Source organism: Thermobia domestica, chromosome 3 (assembly GCF_964235325.1).
Source record: "Thermobia domestica chromosome 3, izTheDome1.hap1.1, whole genome shotgun sequence".
Lineage (NCBI taxonomy): Eukaryota > Metazoa > Arthropoda > Insecta > Zygentoma > Lepismatidae > Thermobia > Thermobia domestica.
The window spans coordinates 66,714,397-66,739,963 of NC_137456.1; the positions used below are offsets into that span (position 1 = coordinate 66,714,397).

General features: G+C 34.3%; 1 long non-coding RNA gene across 1 annotated transcript in view; it reads left to right on the forward strand.

The window, feature by feature from the left end:
- LOC145680465 (uncharacterized) overlaps window positions 1-23,331 on the forward strand; it is a 165,270-nt gene extending 141,939 nt beyond the window's left edge. Inside the window, exons 3-4 of the long non-coding RNA XR_014130647.1 lie at window positions 19,128-19,410; window positions 22,993-23,331. This is a non-coding gene — a long non-coding RNA (uncharacterized LOC145680465). The remainder of the gene's footprint in view (window positions 1-19,127; window positions 19,411-22,992) is intronic.
- Window positions 23,332-25,567: the final 2,236 nt, after the last annotated feature.

Sequence of the window (25,567 nt, forward strand, 5' to 3'; positions counted from 1 at the left end):
TTCCATTCTAGCTACATGACCCGCCCACCTAAGCCTCCTAGACTTGACGACCCTAACACTGTTGGGTAAACCGTATAAATTATGTAGTTCCTCGTTATGAAGTTTCCGCCATTCTCCATTCCCGTTTCTCTTGGGTCCGAATATTCGGCTCAATATCTTGTTCTCAAATACTTTCAGTCTATGTTCTTCCCTCAGAGTAAGCGACCATGTTTCGCACCCATACACAACAACAGGCATGATTATCGTTTTATATATCTTAGCTCTTCTAGAGATAACAAAGAGAAAATGTTCAGATTTTTTAAGAGTTTTTTAGTGATATGTACAGTATTGAAAGTTTACACATAATAGACACACATAAATGATTTTACACAGAAAAGTAGAATAGTTTTAATCAAAGACTTGGTATTTTATGTTATTTTATCGAAGCTGCTATACGATCAAGATAGCTTTGACAGCCGAAGGCTAAGATGCTAAAAACCGAACTATTCTGAAACATTTGCGTTGCTGACACTATATGTGTGAGAAATCAGTGCCTCTAATAATAATAAAAAATAATAATAATAATAAAAGAAAAGAAAACGCACTAATATAAAAACGTTTAAAAATATTCAGGACTATCACTTCTTTGATTTAGGCCTATTAAAATAAACTGTACGAAATCGTTTTACGAGGAAAATAAAGTTGTATAGCATAAAACATGTCAGAAGAATGTAAAATTTACGGGAAAAACGTAATATCTGGCAACTCTAAATGACTAGTACATTGTGCACGAGGTCCCAGCTTTGATTCTGGTGGGGAAGTATAGAATAAAATACAGTGTTTGAAAAATTAAGCACTTTCTGTTTCAACGTTGATCATCATAGAACAAAAGAGTAACAAATAATTACAAGGACTTTTTGGAATTAAGTGAGTGGTGGATTTAGAAGGTAAACACTTGGGAAGGGGGGGCAACTAGAACCCAGATTGTGATAGGCATATCATGAGTTTACAATTTTTAATGGGTCCTGCAAAAGTTTTAAATTTAACTCTCTCCCGGTGGGTATTATGGCTAGGTTGGACGTTGACATTGTGTATTTCAAGTACGGGTATTGTTTTACACACTGCATAACAAAAAACCTACAACTGAAAATATATCTAATTTTTCAAAATTTTTTCAATGAAGTATAAAACGCAACACTTACTGTAAACTTTCAAAAATTTATATTTAATAGCTTAAATTATTTTTGTCACTCAAAAATCTGGGGTGGCCTACGACTCCCGGCCCTGGGCTAAATCAGCCGCTGGCTAAATCAGTCAGTCTGATACAAAGGCACCATATTTACTTGCATCTCTATTGATAATAAGATCAGGTTGAGTTGATTAAGTTGATTTTGAGTTTAACGTCCCTTTTCAGCAGCTAGGCTATATGAGACGGGACCTACTGATTAACGTGGAATCCGAACCACATGCGCTCTTACCGGGAATCGAACCCGGGTCACCCACGCCAAGGGCGCGTACGCTAACCGCTTAGCCACGATGGATCTCATAATAAGATCGGAATTGAAGAAATTTACTTTCGGTATCCCTATAAAGCTAAAACAGTAAAAGCGAAGAGTGGTTTATTAATTGATTCTGTGTCCCAACAATGGATACCATTTACTCCATTAACCCTCTAATCAAACTGTAAGTGGTAGAAATTAATCGATTCTGTATCCCAACAATGGATACCATTTACTCCATTAACCCTCTAATCAAACCATAAGTGGTAGAAATTAATCAATTCTGTGTCCCAACAATGGATATCATTTACTCCATTAACCCTCTAATCAAACTGTAAGTGGTAGAAATTAATCGATTCTGTATCCCAACAATGGATACCATTTACTCCATTAACCCTCTAATCAAACCGTAAGTGGTAGAAATTAATCGGTTCTGTATCCCAACAATGGATATCATTTACTCTATTAACCCTCTAATCAAATCGTAAGTGGTAGAAATTAACCGATTCTGTATCCCAACAATGGATACCATTTACTCCATTAACCCTCTAATCAAATCGTAAGTGGTAGAAATTAACCGATTCTGTATCCCAACAATGGATACCATTTACTCCATTAACCCTCTAATCAAACCGTAAGTGGTAGAAATTAATCATTTTCGGTTTCAATTATGATAATCGTAGAATAAAAAACGGCAACGAATATCGAGAACCGATGTTTTGAAATCGATTAAGCTCCCCAAGAATATACATTATATTTTCCCCATTAACCCTCTGTTCAAACCAGGAATGGAAGCGAGCAATAATTTCTCGGTTTCAACGTTAATTGCCATAGAACAATTACAGTAATAGATACCGACAGTTTTTTTTTTTTTGTGGAGGAGAATAGATTTATCGTCTGAAGAAAGATACTATCTTGACTCACATCCCTTTACTAAAACCGGAAGTAGTACACATTTGTTACTACTTCCGGTTATAATATTTATCTCCATTGAAAAAGAAAACAGTCAGATATAGTGAACTGTGGCTTTTCGATATGTATTCAGTATCAGAAGTTACCATTGTTAGGATCGTCAAGTCTAGGAGGCTTAGGTGGGCAGGTCATATAGCCAGAATGGAAGAAAGTAGGAACGCTTTCAAAGTCTTGACTAGAAGACCAATCGGAAAACGACCATTAGGAAGACCTAGGAGCAGATGGGAGGACAATATTAAGATGGATCTCGCAATAAATAGGAATACAAAGTAGAAACTGGATCCAGTTGGCTAAGGATAGAAGTCAGTGAAAAGCTTTTGCGAACGCGGCATTGAACCTCCGGGTTCCATAAGTCATAGAGTTAGTTAGTTATTCAGTATCAGAAGGAAATGTTCTATCTCCGATCTTATGCCTCTATTGCCAGTAGGAATTACAGGGTAGAACTTAAAGTGCAATTATTAATTTCGAATAGTTTTAAAGTATAACGTAATTTGACACTCTGAAACGAAACTCACTTGTTTTATTCCATTATCCCCCTGCCTACACACACTCTTTCTTTCCTTTGCTCGCCGTGCTCCTCTCTTGTATTGGGGAGCTGGTGGCTCAGCGGTAGAACCCTTATTATCTCATATGTGGGTTCCCTGGCCAAACAAGCTTGTGATGAAGAATATCGTGTCCGTAGCTTTTTAAAGAGTACTTTCGTTTCCTCCCACATTTCACTCCACCAATTCTTCCATCATCATTCACTTGGCTTAGTAATCTGTCTCCCTTAGCTTTACGGGCATGATCGTGAGACTTTAAACTGAAAGATTTTACTTCATTTTCTTCTTCTCTGTTATTTGTCAGATTGTAAAACGGTGCTCCTACGTCACACTGAGACCGTTTCCCTAACAGCACAAGATGTGCTAAGCATGTGCCATTTAGGTGTACCAGCTACTTTTTAGGTACCCGACACTTGGAACATATGATATTCATGTGCTAAGTATGTACTTCAGCTACCTACAGTTTTAGATACTTATTACGCCTAATTGATATTTGCAACTATGTACCACAAATATAGCACTTATATACCTGGCTCAGTTTCGCACTCTAACAGTCATTTGTTTTTATGTCGTCACTTGGGACATATAGGCCTATCTGTCATATTCTAGGTACATCCTTTAGATACATACTGTTTCAGATACCCTAACAGCACAAGATGTGCTAGGCATTCGTCATTTAGGTGTTCAAAATTGTTGTCCCACATTTGATGCATTTGTTGCTTTTTTTTCCTAAGCGATTGTGTACTAGAAGCAACAAACGCATCAACTTCATTACATGGCAACTGTCGCCGATCATTTGAAAGTGAATATGGAAGAACCATGAAATAAAGTAAATAGATACTCGGTATTTTGTTATATAAAATTGCATGGCGAGCAGATTTTATCTGATCCCCAAACGGTTATCGTCGGATATACGCGGTTAAAGGAACACTCTGATTAGCCAAATTCAAAAGACCTCAATAATTTATCTTTCTACAAGCGACGTTCTCTTAATCGCCTCCCTGGCCAAGTCGGAAGAGGACGCGGCTATTATTCCAAAGTTTGGTGGTTCGTGGCCACTTTGGGGTATATATATATATATATACGAGGGTCATTCAGAAAGTAAAGAACGTTTTTGCATGGTTAAATAAAAACAAAAGATATCAGCACAAAACTTTATTTACAAAGCTACAGGACCTTACTCTACTTTTCTATGTAATTGCCATAATTGTCAAGACACTTGTTATAACGTGGGACCAGTTTTTCAATGCTGATGTCATACTCATTTGCCGCCAAAGATTTGAGACAGGCTGTCCCATTGCTTGCTTGAGTTCCTCATCGTTTACGAATTGTTTTCTACCCAGAAATTCCGTAAGTTTTGGGAATAAGTGAAAACCACTTGGTGCCAAGTCAGGACTGTAAGCAGGATGACTAAAAGTGTCCCAGTTTAGACGCTGAAGTTCCTGCTGTGTTCGTGCTGGTGCTTGAGGCTGAGCATTGTCATAGATCAACAACACCTTTGTCAACAGCATTCCACGTCTCTTGTTTTGGATGACGCGTCGAAGTCGTTGGAGAGTTTCATAATAGGCTTCTGAGTTTATTGTTGCTCCTCTTGGCATGAACTCCGTACTTAACATTTGGCAGGATTTTCGATTGGCTCTGGCATTTTGAATCTCTGCAAAAACAAGTAGCGTGACCGCACATCATTGAGACTCGGCTCACACTGAGGTGAAGGAAGGAGTTAATTGCCCCGCAGTCGATCGCAGTGGTGGAAGTCGGCATCGGGCGGGATACGCAATCGTTCTTTACTTTCCGAACGGCCCTCGTATATATACTTGTTTAAAGTGTTTTTTAAGACTCACCTTATTGTAAACACATTACGCATTTAAGCAATTTAACATGTTTTGGGGGAGTAATTTTCTGGTTCATTGACGCTTACGGTATGGAGAACATAGACCTATCTAGAACATACTAGGCACATTCCTCAGGTACATGTCAGGTATGTGACTAGGGGCGGACATAGATTGTGACTATCACTTGCCATCCGTGTGATTTCTCACTCAGATGTACATAAGTCACATACTGGACACATTCCCAAATACATGAGGGAACATGATAGGCATATGCCTGCTATGTAATTGTGCTGTTAGGGTTGTGAATCATTTCCATACAGGATGCCTAAGATCCACACAATACATGAACCTTGATTTAAAATCTGTATGTATATAGGCTATGAAGTACTTTGATCTCTATAACTCCTTAATTTCCTTCTAGTTCGCGTTAGCTTGCATCATAGTAGATAAACAGGTTGATTGAACGTGACAATATGAATTTCATTTGTTATCATTCTGTGATTCCTACTATGATACATTGTACGTGGTATGACTTGTAAGCTGCTTTTCTATTAATCACTTTTTTTTTTTTTTAAGGAAGGACTTTTTCACCTTTGTTCATTAACAAAACACATACACAACAGTCGACAATATTAGTCAACTCTTCCATACTCGTAAAAGCGAGATTGGTTATGAATCATTTTGCTTAGACTGCATGTGGAAATACTCATATTTTATATATATATATATATATATATATATATATATATATATATATATATATATATATATATATATATATATATATAAAAAGCATAATATTGCATGAATAACACTTTCATAAGTAAATAATACAAAAGTCAATAGTCCAGAAGATAATATCCTAATCTTCATAAAAGCACTTGAAATCCTTTAATGCATGGTACACAGAAATAAAGATTTTATATGTGACAGTTTTCAGGAAAATTTGACATTTTCATTAAACTAATTACTGTAACTAACTTTATGGCCTATGGAATCCGGAGGTTCAATGCCGCGTTCACAAAAGCTCTCCATTGACTTCTGTCTTTAGCCAACTGGATCCAGTTTCTACTTCTTGGGAAATCCATCTTAATATTGTCTTCCCATCTGCGCCTAGTTTTTTCCGATTGGATTTCCAGTTAAAACTTTGAAAGTGTTCCTAAAATAATAATAATAATCTACTCATAATACAAAATCATCTCAGTCTGTGTGTTAATGTTAATTCCTAATAGTTTACAATCACCGCTTCGCTACGTTCACTACCTGCCTACCTGCTTGCCTTTATTTGAAACTGTTAATGATGATACTGAACATGAACATATTTCGCTGTGTATTATTAAGACAAGAGCCGTATTAAATTTAAATAAATAAGGTAGTGATTACTTATATTTTAAAAAAGAACACACATACAGTCTTCATTCCATTTCAAGCACAATGCACAGAGAAAAAACTATGTGGTGTACGTAAAAACGTAGGTTACATGCGTAAATCTTGTAGTTGTTGGACTTAACGTACGACCATGGGTAAAATCCTGCAGCAAACGTATAACTGAAAACGTATGTTTTATAATACTTTCCGCATAAGTATTCCATCTATGCGTACTTTCCGTATGAAAGAAAGAAGTGTATATAGGGAACAGGATCTCACATACAGATGGACATATATATATATATATATATATATATATATATATATATATATATATATATATATAACATATAACTGATGTATGTAACATACGTATACGTATGTAATATATGGTAGACTGTTAGATATCAGACATCCTGCTAACGACATGATGTAACATCTAAGAGGGAAAATGGCAGTACGTATGTAGCATATGGATAACGTATGATCCGTACAGATTTTCGTATTAAACAGATGGATTCAGTATATTTGTACAATATACCACCGTCTGGATAACGGATTTCTCTCAGTGTGTAATGTATTAACTAAACAATAATATTAAACACAGCATATAAACTACAGTTGTTGTCGTTTATCTTTAGAACAATGCAATATTTAACAAAATTTACCGCCAACTCACATTAAGCATAGTTTACTATCATTAAGAGGCAGTAATCATGTTTAGATTTGACCATCTTTTTTGTGTGTAATGGTAAGTTAGTTGGACAAACTAAAATAAAAAATAAATGTAAACAATTAGAAGTTTTAATTAATCATGATTATCACCTGTAGCATACAGCTAGCCGAAGATTCAGGGGAACAATGAATAATAATAATAATAATAATAATAATAATAATAATAATAATAATAATAATAATAATAATAATAATAATAGTAGTAGTAGTAGTAGTAGTAGTAGTAGTAGTAGTAGAAATGAGAAAATACCAAAATACTATTACATATGCTATATCATGCATGAACAACTAGTTCTTAACAAGTTTCCCCTTAAATTTGAACAATGCCTAAAACAATGGCAGTCAAAATCAAAACTACAGAATTCTGTAATTTTCAAAATCTTCATTAATATTTTTAGACGTGATGCTATCTCTATCAATCAGCAGGGCAAAAGCTATCCTAAAAGCTGTAAAATGATTATTCGTACCGTTCTCAAATTTCGTCTCTTTTTGTTTCTTTCTTTATACAAATTATCTTGTAATTCATAAGGACTAATGTATAGATCTTCTAACCTAAAGGTAACTACAAAAATAGACAAATAGTGTAATACCAGCGATGAGCCAATGGGGGGGGGGGGTCTTACGGAACAACAACCCCAAGTTACCACCACTATCCCCTTCGTCCTGGTCGGCGGTTGCATCAGTAACTATATACTGAAAGGAGCGAACCTCTGACGCCTAAAATATACCAAATATGCTTTAACGTTTACGAAAATGTTTAATGTTTACCAAAATATTTAAAAGTTTTCAAGTTTCACTAAAAATGTTTAAACAAATCTTTATCACAACGTTTATCAAAATATTTAAATTTTTACCAAAATCTTTAAACATGTACACCAAAAGTGTTTAAACATTTACCAAAATGTTTACCAAAAATATTTAAACGCTTACCAAAAAATATGTAAATGTTTACAAAAATGTTTAAACGTTTATCAAAAATATTTGAATGCTTACTAAAATCTTTAAACGATTACCAAAATATTTAAACATTTACTAAAATCTTTAAAAGTTTCCGATTTTATTAAAAATACTTAAATAAATCTTTAAACGTTTACCAAAATATTTAAATGTTTTTCAAAATATTTAAACGTGTACAAAAACATTTAAATGTTTACCAAAAATGTTGAAATATTTACTAAAATATTTAAATGTTTACCCAGAAATATTTAAACGTTTACCAAAAATGTTTAAACGTTTACCAAAATCAGTCCTACCAAAAGAATCAAACACTGACCAAGAAAAATAGTTCACTAAATGCTTATCAATTAACCTTTTCATTTCCATAAAGCGGGTAAAAATAAGTTAAAAACATATAGAAAACGAGAAAAATCGGACTGTTCATTCTGTAGATAAAATTCTGGAGTTGCAAAGCCGATTAAGGACAAAAGTACATCTCTCTATTGTTGCACTTTCAGTTGCAAAATGTTTACAGAATGCATGCTTAAAATGTACAATTATACACTCACATTTCTTTAGGGAAAAAAGGATTCTGCAACTTCATTTCCTAGCAAACATTTAGGAGAAAGGATATGAGATTTTTAAAAAGGGAAAACAAACTAAGCATATATTCTTTGAATAAGTAAATGACGTTTACGCTTGGAACGCACTCACAAGGACATTTTCAATAAGAGATACCCACTCATTACGCAGTTAGTCTCCGTATCTCATCCTTGTCCTTGTCTGTGATACTTTTATCCCTATAATGTTGTCACTGTCTTACAAGTCAAGAAATCACAAAATATATAATTATTATTAACTTTCTAATTAAAACATAAGCGACGGAAGAGGAAGTAATTAACAATGTTGGAGAAAAGCAAAAAATCTTTGTCAAAGGATATTATACGTTAAAAATGTCACAATTTGATCTTGACATCATCACTATCGCACACGTATAAAACCTTCAGCAAAATTCTAGACACTAGAAAAAAATCATGAAATCGTTAAGAAATCATTAATGTTAAATAAAAGTTCTCTAGATTCTTCCTGTTCTTATGATTGGATATCTCAGTTTGTTTTAATTAAAAGAAAATATTTCGCTCACAGAGCACAAAGCTTACGTAAGGAATAATTTAAATAAAGTAATTCGTTTACGAGAAAGGCTTAAAAAAGATTTCAAATGCAATTTTGTCCAATGTAAACTGAGATAATTTTTTTTTTCGGGAATAGAGAAGAATTTCCGAACCTTGATTTCCATTACGCTGGGATTAACCATGTTGAAACTCCCTCTTCAGCATATATAGGGATGACCACGAGTCCACGAGAAATATACATTTTTCGAGTCGAAACATTAGTTTAACAGCATATTTTTGAGACGAGACAGCCTCAAATCTTGGCTCGTGCGTATCCCTAAGCACATATTTCAAAGGTAGAATCTATTAGTTGATTTATTATAACTTCAAAATATGCAAAGTAGTAGGTGCGTCATATATTAAGATTAGATACGTTATTATTAGGAGTATGGATGTCATGGTTAGGAGAATATAAGTCACTGCTAGAAGAAATCAATTAAGAATAAATACAATCTCTGGAGATCTAGATCCGAGCCAGGGTCTACTATCTCCCCCCGGTTTTTTGAGTGGCGAAAAAATTTAATCTATTATTTATATATTTTTGAAAGTTTATAGTAAACTCATGATATACCTATCATAGTCGTCTGGGCTCTGGCTGCCCCCAGTTTCTACCTTCTAGATTCGCCACTGTACAGTCTTCTAGTTAACAGAGCATAATTTTCATGTACAGTATATAAATAAGTAAATAATCTATTATTAGCAGAATAATAATTGCATCGGATTGGCAACGAACATCAGACTTTTTAACGACATGAAAATTTGTTTCTTTTAAGTTTTCTCGAAAACTGCATTTCAAAACTTAACATCAAACATTTTTCAGGTTGATGTGGTCTATCAATTGATACGATATATGCCTCATCTTTGAACAATATTAAATATGATATATGTCTATCTTTGACATCTTTGAACAATATGATATATGTCTATTTTTGAACATCTTGGAACAATATGATAATTGAACAATATGATATGTGCCTATCTTTGAACATTTTTGACACAATATAATACTTGAACAATATAGTTGAACAATATGATATATACCTATCTTTGAATATCTTTGAACAATATAATAGTTGAATAAAATGATATGTGCCTATCTTTGAACATCTTTGAATAATATTATAGTTCAAAAATATGATATATGCCTATCTTTGAACATCTTTGAACACTATAATAGTTGAAGAATATGATATATGCCTATATTCGAACATCTTTGAACACTATAATAGTTGAAGAATATGATATATGCCTATATTTGAACATCTTTAAACAATATCATAATTGAACAATATAACATATACCTATCTTTGAACATCTTTGAACAAGATAATATATTCCTATCTTTGAACATCCTTTGAGCAATATAATAGTTGAAAAATTATGACTAACTTTTATTTTTTTGTTAACTTTAAGAGTTAATCATGATTTTAGCTATATTTCATTAATCATACTGTACACTGTCACTTTGCTAGTTTCATAATGAAAAATCTTTGATGAGTGTATACTTCAATATCAATTTAGTCTTAATGAATTGGAGTGGTTGTATTACAGCTTAAGTTATTAGGTTTAGAAACAAATTCGTTTTTTCTCGAAAACTGAAGCTAATTTTTGGCCCATGTTATAGTCAACATTTTTGGCCTAGGATATAGTCAATATTTTTTAGTCTAACATATAGTAATTTTTTGGTTAATTTTTAAAATACTTTTGGTATGTTTTTGATAAATGTAGGATATGAAATATAGAAAATTTTCATCCTCAACAATTATTATTTTATGTTTTTGGTAAGTTTTGAGACTTATTAATGGCGCTCTTTTTCAACTTATTAACTAACAAAACAAACAATAATTACCACTATAGTAGAATATGCTGTGGTGTACACAAAATTCTTCAAGGGAGGTTCATATGATTTCAGATGTTTGTATACATATCTTAATATGTTAAATGTTTATTTTTGCATAATATTTTGGATAAAGAGGTGTAAAAAAAATCCGATCCCCTCTTACGTACGCCACTGAGAATACTTTATGGTTTGTACCAGGTCAGCACACTGAGAAAGCCTGCACGTCATAACAACATTCCATGTTTTTACTAGTGTCAAAAAAAATCTAAATTAACCACACACAATGACGAATCTAATGGCAAGAAAAGTTAAAAATCTTACAAGGTACATTAGCGAAGTGTTCCCTCGGGATTCGTGTAAAGTTGATTCAAATGCAAAGTTCTCCAGTGAATTTCCGAGAAAATTGTACATGAATTTATCATTTGCATCTATTCCTATTTTTTTTTTTAAAAAAACGTAAGCTGAATCCAACATGGTAGATTCAAGATGGCAGCCAAGATGGATAACATATATCATAGAAGCAGTATTTGATCCAAATTGTTTTGCACAAGTAATTTTTTGTCCGAGCGTTATAGAAGTGTATAATTGAAGGCCAATAAATATGCAAATTACCGGTATGGACCGCTAAAATTAGTATAATACACATTGGGCCGCCGAAAACTTTGCATTTGAAACAATTTACACTAGGGGTGCGCACGAGACAAGATTTGTGGCTGTCTCGTCTCGAAAATGTGCTGTAAAAGCGATGTCTCGACTCGAAAAATGTATATTTTACTATTGGAAGAGCCGTGTCTCGACTCGAATTTTGTCACTAAAATCCTGTCTCAACTCGTCTCCTTCGCATCCCTAATTTACACGAATCCCGAGGGGGCACTTCGTGAATGTACCTTGTTAGAAAAGTTTTGTCGTAGAAAAAGTACAAATATGTGTTGATTTCAAAGAGAAAAGTAGAAAAATTAACGATATTTAACTTGGACGACCACAAGAGAACTGAACCTCAGAAGGAGACATTTTCTTATGTCTGTATGAGTAGGTGTGTAAGGCTGTGCGTGTTTGTATATGTATGCATATCTCTTTAATAGGCAGTAAAAAGAAAAAGAGACTTTTTTGTAAGAAATAGGAAAATACTTCGTATCATGACTTTTACTTTCAGTAGGGAACTGAGGTCATTTTTGAGAAAATGGAAAGATACAATGTCTGGGAATGAGAAAATTGGCTTTTTAAAATGTCTGACTGGTTACAATGATAAAAAAAAGACTGCTTAATGAAAATAAATACAACTTACTGTTGTTATCTGTGAATATATCTCTTTCCTTTTGTTTTGACCCTCAGAAGGTAAATTTTATGCTAACAATGCCAGCCAGACGGAAATGGGAAATGAATATTACCAAGTTCTCCTGTCTGTCTAGGATATTTCGAAAAATACAAAGTATCCTACGTAACGCAATATTTCTCTGTTTTAGCAAACACAAAGAAACGAAACTATCATGTGGGAATGTCATTGTTGTTATATAACTTAGAAATAAAACGTCATTGTCCTGTTGGCACCATGAATCGTAAAGTCCAAGTTGGAATCCAAAATTTATTTTGTCTGAGTTTATAAAAGCATTAAGTTTGAGACAGTGGTAGCGATAACGGTTCTACTGGAGCCCATAGTTGGTTCAGAGTTAGAGTGGTTACCTCTGGTACTTGGGTACCTTGGTTCGATCTCAGCTCGAGCTAAGTGGGCTTTATGATGAGTAAACATTTTGTGCGTTCGTTTTTTCGGATTTCTTCTGCTTCCTTTCACTTACTTCAGTCCACAACTTCGACATACTTTTAACTATAAGCTATTTTATTATTATTATTTCTTCTTAATGATTTAGCTACTAGAGAACAAATATATGAAAAGTTAATATTTTCATTTCATAAAGAAAATACTGTACATGAAGCTTTTCTGGGTGCAAATAAGAAAAAAATAATAATAAAAACACACACACACACACAACGAAACGTGATGGATATTGCAACCAGTTCTAAAATTTGCCATACCCGCTCCCAGCCTCATACGTTGGTGTATATCAAACGATTCTTGGAACATCGTATTTGGAGACTTTTCATTTTCTGATTTCATTAAAGCTAAGATATTACTCGTAGTATAGAGAAGTGAATTCAAGCCATTGCTTCTGAATTTACTCCATTGCCTACAACAGTGGTTCTCAATCTAATTCCTATCACGACCCCTATTTTATGACATCCTCTTGCCAGCGACCACCTCATAATTTTTGGTTTGTAATAAGCTTGTATGGGATTTTTAATATACTTATTGCAGAGAACTCATGATATCCATCTATTTCTATAATAGTAGAATCCATTTCTTGTATATAGTGGATACAGTAACTTCCCTAAAATCGAATGGATTAAAACCAAATTTGGCCAGTTCACTCATATCACAAACCTCGAATCCGTTCCATCATACTGTTTCAAAATGGAGACCGACTGAAAATTTTAAAACTTCACAACTCCCTTAATTTTGGGTCATATGATAAAAAAATAAAGTGATTTCTAATTTTGATTTTTTTTAAAACTTGGACAGTCGTTAAAAAGTTACTGAGTTCTACGGTCCGAAAATGAAAACAACCCTATATGTCAGATACATATTGACTAATTTAGTTTTATTTTTCACTCCTCTCAAATTAGCTTCGATGGAGATGACCGGTTTCCGAACTCAATGATTCAATTGTATTTTTCAATATGCAGTTCCCATTAGTTTCATTTTGTTCCTCTTTAATTTAAATTGATTGTTGAAAATGTTTAGTAGACCTATTTTTTTGTTCTTAACAGTACATATGAAAATAAAAATATGGCTACCGGAACAAATTCAAAATAATATTTAAAATTATTTTCCGGTATTAGATTCCAATTATATTTATCTTTTCCGTTTATCTTCGCGATCTCCAGGTTGAGAAACCCTGGCCTACATTATCAATTGCAAACCTATTTTTATTTTTCTCAGGGAATGGAAAATGGGGAATGGGAATTGGAAAATGTTTTAAATGATGTATTTAAAAAAATAAGTGTTATGGGTGCTATTGAAGAAACGAAGAAAAACTATTAGTTTCCATCTTGAAACGGAAACTATCAGAACATCAGAATTTAAAGAATTCCTTCAAAGTTAAAAAAAAAAAAAAAAAAAACTGGAAGTTTTAAACTCGAAGGGAGAGGGAGATCTTGCAGTCTGCTAAAGTTACAATGAGGGCAAAGTCAGTTTACCCGCCACTGATATGAGGACACATATTATGAGTATGTTGTTTTGATTTATTACTTTGTTTGTACGTCGTTTGTCACCACTTTAAGTAGGTTCGATGCTGTACCCGGCATCTTCTGCACCAACAGTGTTGCAAGCTAAATCATTCTATGGTCTAAATATAGATATTTTCATGTACTGATTAGCCAGTAAGATTATGATTTACCTATTACCTATAATTTTGGCCAATTCTTTACTTATAATCCCCCATTTCTAGCCATTTGTTCTTAGCAGTAGATAGCAATAAATGATTGATGCCAATACAACTCAATTTTAATACAGACAGTGGTCTCTCTATGACTGCCACTTTAGTGTCTAATTGCAACACACACAATCCGGTGTTGCAGTTAACATAAGTCTGGTGTTGTGGTTAATATAAGTTTGATATTGCAGTTAACACAAGTTTGGTGTTGTGGTTAACACAAGCCTGGTGTTGTGGTTAACACAGGTCTGGTGTTACCGGTTTGACACAGAGCTGACGTTGGGCGATGAATGAACGAAGAAACTCAGGAAAAAGGAGCAGTATTAAGGTGTTCTTTCAATATACAAAGTATATCGTGTGTTATCAGCAATACCTTAGCCTGAATGGTGAACGCAAAACATTGCAGCACGAGTATTGAGAACTCTATCATTCTTCAACAATCAGCTAAATCTTTTATATCCTAAGAACAATGAGTTAGCAAAGGAATCACAAGCGTCTCAAAACTCCTGTGTCAGATAGATACAGCTATAGTGCAATTTTTAACTTGCACGTTATCTTGTACGGATAAGAACTGATATTGAGAATTTGCATTAGTTTTCGTTTTCACTTATGAGAAAAAGTTTGCGTGGTATAGTTGACACTTACACCAAGTAAGGAACAACGTATTATGTAATCTTTTCAGTAATTTTCTGACAAAATTAAGAAGTGCTAGCATCTGTCGTTGCTGTTCTTAAACTTATTCTCACTGACTCTTCATCCCATAAAAACCAGGGCAGGTACTTGATATACCCCACTATCATTTTTAACAAGTTACCCCCAAATCCGATGAAATTGAAGTAGCATCAAATATGTGTCAAAGTTTAGCACAGGATAACGCAGAGCCATTGTGTTAAATTAACACGTCAATTTCTTTTTACTGTGCAATTGAATCTCTTTTTCGATCAAAACTTCATTCACAAAAAAGATTTGAACTCAAACAACGTGTAATGAGTAGGGTCCGGAAGTTGAGGAAATATCCTCTTTTTTATGAGTGACCGAAGACGAGGCTTAATATAATATATATTCATTTTGGGTCATTGTAGGCCAGAAAATGGTAGATTTTATTTGTCTCTTTTTGCCTTTTTCGGCGTTTTTTGTTTATTGTTCTTTTTTAAAAACCTTTTCATAGGTCTTAACGTCATTTTTTGCACTTCACCTTTCCACAATAAATTTACTGGCCCTTGATTCGAATCACCACCACCTCTTAAAAACTCTTTTCTTTAGTAAAGAAAATTCCAATGATAATAATACATTCTTCAACGAAATGAAATCTTTGTTTTACGTCCCACGGTTATGCCGGTTAGGCTAAAGGAGACGGTGATGATGAATAATGAATGAAATGGTGCAATGAAGAAAGTGGTAGGAAACGGGAGAACCCCGAGAAAACCCACGCACACGGTGTTTGTCCACCACAAAGTTCACTTGGCGGGGGCTGGGATCGAACCCGAAACCCCAAGCACCAGAGGTGAACGCTCTACCACTGAGCTACCGCGGCCCATTCTTCAACGACTGGAGTGATAAAACCAGATCTGCAACAATCACAAGCCAGATAAGGAGGCGTAACAATGTCTTCCAGCAAGGAGGGGGGTGAGGGGGAAATTTTCTTAGTTTGTACTTCAGTTTGTGGAAGAAGCACAGACCAGTAACCTACCAGAAGCTTGTATTTCTTGAGCATTGTATTCATTAAATATGTAATTCTAATTAAATTGGGTATTATCTTTACGTGCTCTTTTCAAATTTTTAGGTCCTCTTTAGATATTTTAAAGTCTTTTTATAGGTCCTTTTTAGACTATTTTTAGGTCTTCAACTTCCGAGCCCTAGTAATGAGCTATATTTCTAAACCTTCTGCTTGCAGCAAGACTTATTCTGCTACATTACAATATACTTATCTTACTTGTAACATTCTCATGTCTACGCGAACGGCAAATCTGTGTTCCGGAAACTCTCCTCTTCCTAAAAGTAAGCTCAATGAGAACGGTTGTACTATACATGAATAATGATATCATAATACTGTATAGTCAGCATTATCGCAAGAACTGAAAACGAAAGAAATGATTCAAGAGATTTTTGTTAGTACCTGTCGTCAATCAGAGCGAAACGTGTTGTAAATATTTTATGTATGAATAAAATATAAAAGTAGTGGAAGTGTTTTATTTGCAAATATTAGGAAAGCAAGAATTTTAGGAATGATTCGAAAAAATGGATAAAAAGATTACAATCTTGGCCAAGAATTTTAGAAATGACAACAAAATGCATCAAAAGATTGCGATCATCGCTAGTAATTAGTTTTTGGATCAGAGACCACAAAATTTTTGAACGGTCCCTAAATCGAGTTTTTGTATTTCTTTTTTACGGAACAAGAACATAATACTGACAAGGAAAGGACGTGAACCTATCAAAGGGACTTCCTAATCAAACCTAGTCCATTCGATAAACATAACAAAGATATGTTCATGCACAAAAAACTAGGTGCCATGGACAATGGAGTAAGTCCCTGGGGCCCATTGACCCTAGTATAAAGAAAATCGTAGACTCGCAGTGAAATAGCAATTGCATCAACACTGTTCATGAGAAAGTTATGGTTTACAGTTCATTCTCTTCAGCATGAAACAAGCTTGCCAGAGGTGCTATATATGGGACTGATAACGTACATGAACAGGGAAAATTGGGAGAATGTTGGGAAAATTCCCTCGAGAAAACCCTCTCATCAATTTTGGACCCTCTCGAGTAACTCCGGGATAGAAGTACACAATCAATTCCGGAGTATTTTTCAATGAATCTTGAAAAATACTATAGGGGATAAGAGAGGTGTGTAACAAGTTTTGTATTGCTAGACAGAATAGGTTTGAGGAGAAATCATGTATTGGTATACAAGTTTTACCCTCATATCTATTTTGTTTATCAATACAAAACTTGGTATACACATTTCCTATTCCCTACACTATTGTTTGAGATACATTTGGATTGTGTGCTTTTACCCTGGGCCACTTCAAAGAGGTCCAAAGTTGATGGGAGGGATTTCTGGAGAGAATTTTCCCGACATTCTCCCAGTTTTCCCTGTTCAAGTACGTTAGGGACCCCAATACATAGCACCTCTGGAAAGCTTGTTTCATGCTGAAGATTATGAACTATAAACCATAACTTTCCAATGAACAGTGTTGATGTAATAGCTATTTCACTGCGAGTCTACGATTTTCTTTATACTTCCAGGGTTAATGGTCCCCAGGGTCTTACTCCGTTGTCCATGGCACCTATTTTTTTTTGTGCATGAACATATTTTTGTTATGTTTATCGAATGGACTAGGTTTGTTTAGAAAGTCCCATTGACAGGTTCATGTCCTTTCCTTGTGAGTTAAGTGATAGTTTGGGTTTGGCTACATTGTATGTAGTTCTCCAGATATAAAGCGTACAAGAAAATTTTTGATTGAAATATTTTGGATCTTGTGGTGCATTTTTGGATCAGGGAACACCAACTTTTTGAACGGTCCCTAAAAATCGAATGCAATGAAAGAACACAAATGAGAGTCACTTGGGGGCACGATGGCTCAGCGGTAGAGCCTTACCTCTAGTGTGTGGGATCCCTGGTTCGATCCTCGACTAAGTAAGTTTATGGTGGACAATATCGTGTTCGTGGGTTTTCTCGAGGTATTACCGTTTCCTTCTACTTTCTCATTCCACCAATTCTTCCATCACCATTCACTTGCCTTAATCACCTGTCTCAGCTAAAAGGCATAATCGTAAGACTTTAAACTGAAAGATTTCATTTCATTTTATGAAAGCCACTTTTATCAAAGATTTCATTTCATTTTATGAAAGCCACTTTTTTGAAAGATTTCATTTCATTTTATGAAAGCCACTTTTCTCAAGATTTCATTTCATTTTATGAAAGCCACTTTTTTGAAAGATTTCACTTCATTTTATGAAAGCCACTTTTCTCAAAAATTTCATTTCATTTTATGAAAGCCACTTTTCTCAAAAATTTCATTTTATTTTATGAAAGCCACTTTTCTCTTAAATTTTTTGATTTAAAATTTTGAGATGTAAAGTTACAGAGTTCTTGATAGAATAACAGTTACGTCAGTTTGCTTAAGCTAGAAAAAATAATAATTTGCTTTATGAAGTATTTTGTTAGCCACAAATTTAATTATATTTTTACATTTAGCCATTTTTATCCACAATACATATACCACTTAACATTTTTTAAAAAGAGACACCTGTTGCCAATGCTATGCATAAAAAAAATGGAGCCGTGATCACTAGACTAAGGAGATGATCCTAATATACTTTCGCATTAATTCTTTTGTATGATAAATACTTGAACATTGTTTAAAAATAAAATTATTAAATACTACAGTAGTTTTATTTTTAACCTTGAAAGAATTACACATATTTGTTTCTAAGGTTGTAAAAAATATTTCACTTAGCCCCCGGCACAACAAGCCTATTTACGGAATAATCATGTCGAAAGTAAATATAAAATACACTAACTTATATTTCAGCGGTCCTTGAACCCAGAACTCCAGTCTGAAACGCCCCTATTTACTATAATTAAACTCTCTCTTTCTCTATCTTTTGGTTTTACAGTTCGTAATATGGATTTTAAGAAGAGAACATTGATTCATTTAAACTCATTATGCAATTATAACCTTTTTCATTATCGTTTGTTTCATAATGGTCGACGTCATCATGATATCTGAATTACATATTCATTTTTTTGTCTTCTAGGAAAGCAAGAAAAAGTAATTGGTATGACCTCATGACAGGCGGGGCACTATTGCAGATATTGGAAGTTTGTTCAGTGCCATTTCATTGGTGCTTTCTCTGCAAACATGTCAAGGGCAGAAATGACCAGCAGCTTCGTCCAACACTACAACCACCGTATGGTATTATTATAGGCGGTATAGATGGATGGATGGGCATAGTAGTAGAAGCCAATGCATGTCAAGGATTTTGCACTCTTCGTGAATTAACTTGAGGTCCTTCAACTTTAAAGGCATTGCAGAAATAGGTACATTCACATGTGATTGCTATTATTTTTTTGGACTCTGAAAAAAAAAAATACTCAGTGTAGACGTAATATTGAAGCTACAGAATATTTTTAAGTAAAATTATGCTGGATCTTTGACAAAAGTATTACGAATAGAAAGTCCTTAAACTACAGACTTGTGTCTGCGTTAGCTTCTATCTCTTACATAGCAATTTCCCGTTTTGATATTATCATTTTTGATCCCCTTCAACCTATCCTTAATTTTTCTTCCACCTACTGTAGAATAGAGTTCCTTCCTACCTAATGTCCAAATTAGTGTTTCCTCCTCTTTCTTAAAGTTCATCTAAATTTGTTCTTTTTCCTCCTACTATCACTTAACACTTCTTCATTCGTTTTCCGATCGATGTAGTTAATTTCTTCACTTTTTTTCCACACTTACATTTCGAAAGTTTCCAGTCTTTCTAGTCGCTTTTGCAGTGCTAGTGTTGATCCACCATGAAGTTCAATACCTCTGAAATGAACCTCCTCACACAGGTACATATTCCATTGTTAACAGATTGAATGTTCGGTGTACTGATGAGAAACTTGCACATATGTAGTAATGGACAGGATTACACCATTCGATGCATACATACGAAGAATTGGTACAACCTATGCATTAAGTCATGTAGTAGATCAATCCGATCATGCAGTATAGGTGCATACGAATAACAACATATGAATGTTAATTTGATTTTTACTCGAATTCCTTAATGTTGAACAGCTTTTCTATATTAGAGCCCTATATTTTACACTAACAAATATTCATAAAATATTATTATTATCTTTCAATATTCATTATACACCCATTATCGTAGAATATCTTTCATTACATTAAAATAATTCATATTTCATTAACATTCAATTCCATAGAGCTGTTTCCAAAGTTAACATTAACTGTTCGAGATAGTCATCATTACAACGTAAATTGTTGTTTCTCACCTATTTTTTAAGCTGTATATCGGAGACAAAATTTTAATATGATAAAGTTGGAATTTGCACTAAACATGTTATTCCGAGGCTTTGATTAATTTACAGCCGCATATTTAACCTAAATATTGATCATAAACACAAACTGACATGTATCTAATCAAATCGGGTATTTTTTAAATATCGATTAGGAACAGTTCGTTTAGAATTTTAAGTTTTAGATCAAATGACATGGATCAAATTCAAGTTTTTTGATGTCAAATTCCAGTCCATCAAAACCAGGGGCAAAAGTGGATCTTGAAAGGTAGGGGAACGCATGACGTCACGCCGTCCCCGTGCCTATCTTTGCCTATTGTATTCTTTTTAGAAAGTGGGGGGACGCTACAGATATTTTCTGGAAGTGGGAGGACGCGTCCCCTCGCGTTCCCCCCGCACTTTTACCCTTGATCAAAACTACATTTTTGATTAAATTGAAATAGAGTGACATTTGTGTTGAGAACTCAAAAGTTCATCACTCGTCATAGAATCCACTCATCACAACAACTTGCTCCATCCCTTGGGAAACTAAAGAAGCTACAAACTTGGTTCATTCTGACATGATAAAACTCTCAGTTTACCAAATGTCACTTTATCTCAATTTCACCAAAAATGTACGTAGTTAGTACGTTTTGGCATCGGAGCACCCATCTTTTCTTAACTCTTTATTCCAAGACCCACAAAACAAACTATTTTTCTTCTTAAATGCTTCTTTTGATATTCCTTTACAGTAAACTACCGATTATCCGTGAAATAGGGTGGAGCTAGCAAAGCGGATAAGCGAATCCCGCCGACCAGCACCGTAACTTAGATTTTTTCTGGGGGTAAACATTAATACGTGTATTTGGGTCCCCTAGAAGAATTTGTTTTTCCAATTCTTGGTCCCCCTTTTTCCATCTTTATCTTACTCTTTATGTGCCCTTGGAGCCTGTGGGCCCTCCCGCACGGCATCTGAAGGGTCGTTAGTTACGATCCTGGGCCCGTTCCATACATGAGAAATTAATTAAGGGGACAATGTTAACAAATCTCAAAGACATACGAATAAATATTATTTCTAGGCTCCTAATAGTAGACATTTTTTACTGAAATGAGCCCACGACTCATTTTTGTTTTATTTACCTTTTTTGTGCTGTTTTGTTTATGTAATGTAGTGAACCTGTTTGATGCTTCATTTATAATTTCATGTTCGTATGATATATGGAGTAACAAAATTTTTGTCTTAAAGTGGGCCCCCCTCGAACGGCGGGAAGCTTCTCTCAAGGGCAAATGCCTCCTGCCCCCCACAAGTTATGGCCCTGTCGCCGATAGTCCGCATTATTGAAGAAAAAAGATACAGATTGACATAAAATGTTTTTCTAAAACAATTTTTATTTATAGTAAGGACTAGTGTACAATTATGACTTATTAAACAGTAAATTTCTGTACTTACTAGTTTGTTGGTTACTTTTTCACAAAAATTCGATCAACGTTTTCTTTTTTCTTTCTTTAATTGAGGCATTGGATGGCAAAGTGGCGTTAAGTCAGTTTTGAGGCACTGTGAGATGCTGACATGTGAGATTTTTTATATATATATATATATATATATATTAGAATCGATATAGAAAAAGCGGACAAAATCGATTCTTTGTGGTGCCATCGTTTGGCCTATGGCCTGGTCTTTTACGAGTAACTCTGAGATACGCAACGTTGCCATTCAACATGTTATGATTTCAAGCTCACGGAAAGAACTTAATCTCATTATATATATATATATATATATATATATATAACTTACGCCACTTTGTCATCCAACGCCTCAACTGTAAAACCTGACCAAGATAGCAATGCCAAGTTTGGCTGAGGGCGCCAGTGTTATGTTACCACAGTTTCTGGTTAAGCGCGGTAGAATTGGAGAGCAGAGAGTATCGCTACTGCAGTATATACAACATTTTTTTCAAAATTGCAGTTTCGATGTTATAAGTTACCTCATCTGGTTCGGCTTAATAAAGAACGCCATAAATTATATAGTTGTTACAGGTATTGAATGTAGGAATGGTTCACCACTCCTACTGTCATGAAGCTGTATTATTGATCGCAATATACAAGGGAATTGCTAATGCAAGAACAACGTAACACAATCGACAATTCAGTGAGTTTTTACCGTGCATTAAACTAATTGGATACAAGTTGGTTACTTTTTACTCGATTTCATTGTAGAACAAGAGACAACTTATAAAAGGCAGAAATATCAATGTTAATGACTAGAAGATTAATTTGGAAATGAAAATGAAACGAAATATTTCAATTTTACATCCCACGGTTATGCCAACTAGACTAAAAGGACGGTGATAATGAGAAATGAATTAAATGGTGCAATGAAGAAAGTAGGAGGAAACGGGAGAACCCCGAGGAAACCGACGCACACGGTGTTTGTCCACCACAAAGCCCACTTAGCGCGAGCTGGGATTAGATTAATTTAGAATTCGTAGTTTACAGAATTGCGCCATATCTTGTAAGTTTAGATCAAGTTATGATTAAGGCTCAATAAACATTATGATGATTGCGTTTATGTTTTGAATGTGTGTTTATCGGTTAACAGATTTTTTTTTCGAGTTTCAGCCACGAGTCAAGTGGAGGTGTCGGCTGGGCAGTGCGATGGCGAATCCAGTCAAGAAAACATAGTGAACCATTTCATTAATTGATACTAAATCTGTGATTACAGTGCAACATAACTTTCAACATGGGTACAGGTGATTTCCACCAACATATAAGAAAATTCGTAACCGGCTGAAACAATTCAAAGAAACAGGAAGTGTATTTTCAATTGTTACGTTCGTGCACCTATTGACAGATGGTTTCCTGGCAGATGGATCGGCAAGGAGAAACAATTGCTTGGCCTCCTCGTAGGCCTGACCTGACTCCTTTGGACATTTTTTTCCTTTGGGGGTACGTGGAAAAAATCCCAAATTTCAATAATAATAATAATAATAATAATAATAATAATAATAATAATAATAATAATAATAATATTGAAACAATAAATAAATTTTTCTGTACTGTTTCATAATACTCCTTGTCCCTGTTTCATTTACTTCTATGATTTTAGTTTGAATAAAAAAGATGATAACATTGAAAAAGGTGGTTTTAGTTTTTGTAATCAAAATAATTATTTTATATTACTATAGAAACATAAATTGAAACATCCAAAATAATTAATCTATTCATTTTTGCAATATTTTTTAGTAGTTGACATTCACACCATTTTGCATGAAAATTTAAAACAACTTTCTTTTATTGTTGTACTAGCGCATATTGTAATAAAAGGTATGGACGATCGCACTAAATTTTCTCGCTCCAATTTCTTAAAGTAAATCACGTAATGCTGCAGGTATTAAAAATATGTATATTAGTGAACAACGAAGCCCATGTTGTGGTTTCCAGGGGGGGGGGGCAAGTATAAGCGAGATTTCAAATGTAGTCTAGAATTTTGCGGTAATTATTCTAAAAAATCTATCGGGTTTTCAATCTTCTGAAGTACAATTTCCTCTAGAGGGGAGCGAGCACCCTACCTTGCTCCCTGATGGGCGTCCTTGTCAGTGAAATACCAAAAATAATTATAAGGTATTTTCAGAAATGTTCAAAGAAAACTCATCTTCAAAACTAAAGTATCCCTTGTGGATTTTTTTAATGAGAAATCACTCATCAAAATAAATTGGCGTTATTAATGGAATGTTAATTTTTGAAATACAAGCAAGATCGAACGAGTTGTGAGAAAAAAATCTACCTCGGAGAGTAAACTACCGATGAGGATAATTTCATCAGGGACGGATCCAGGGGTCAGAAGAGGAACCTTTCTTATTTTATATATAAATAAAACCCATCCCAGAGTTTGGAGATCTTAAAAGTAGCTCTAAGCAGCAGTATTACAACCCCCCCCAGAAGTCCGTCCCGTTTCCGCCCCCGAATTTCATGAGCATTGATTTATACAACATTATAGAGTTGATAATGAAATATTTGCTTCTGAAATATGAGCGATATACTTCTATACCCTGATTCGTTTTCGAGAAAACTGTCTGAAAAGAAACACTTCCTAGAATAAACTACCTCTTGGGTGCATTTATTTTCAGAAAAAGAAAAATAGTTTTTATCATGTTGTCTTGCGTTTTTAATGAAACTTTAAATTAAGAAATATAAACAAAATCGCCCGTCCTTTTTGTGAAAATCGTTCCTAAGGACAAACTACCTTAACTATCCCTTATGAATTTTATCAAAACAAGTGTGTTATTTCCAGTGGCGTATTTACGAGTTTGTTTCGCGGGGGTGGGGGGTCTTTGCTAACTTTCGGGAGGGCTTTGCCTGAAACTGTGAAAATTCTGCAAGATATTTAATATACTCTACTATAGTAAGTAAGATTTCGGGGGGGGGGGCTTAAGCCCGGAAGCCCCTCCTAAATACGCCACTGGTTATTTCATATTTTCAAGTTATTAATGAAAAACTTGTTAAATATCAACAAAATCGCTTGTGTCATTTTGAGAAAATGGTCCGAATGGAACTCACCCAAGAGTAAATTACCCTCTTGTGGCTTTTTTTCAGGACAAATGAGTTATACGCAATATTGCTAAGTTAATAATGAAACATTTATTTCTAAAATATGGACAAAATAGACTAAACCTTTTTCTTTTTTAATCGTCAAAACAAACCTCTCCGCCGAAGAGTAAACAACTTCTTCTGAATGATTTTCTCAGAGAAATGATGAATACCAAAGTAGTATACTGGGTTGATAATAAAATGTTGCTGTATAAAATATAAACAAAATTGTTAAAGCCGTTTCCGAGAAAATGAATTTTCTTTTTTAAATTTTCACCCTTCAGTAAACTATCCTTATTTTTGTAAGTAGAAAGAAATTTCGACCCTTTGCACATGAAAAATCTTATGAAAACCTTAAGTTTAAGATTTAGTGCGGATACGTCGAACAGTATGGCTTCAAGGCGAGAGAAAACATTTTACATAAGCAGTGTTGAATTCAGGCATGTTCAAGGGGAGCTGAGCCCCCTTAGAATATCCATTCACATGCATTGAAATATTTGCTTTCTTCTGTTTATTTTTTTCGGAAATAAAAGAGTCTTAAAAGCAAAGCTTTTTTGTTTTTTAAAGACAATTTGTTTCTTTTTTTGGCCAACCTAATTGTTCTGAT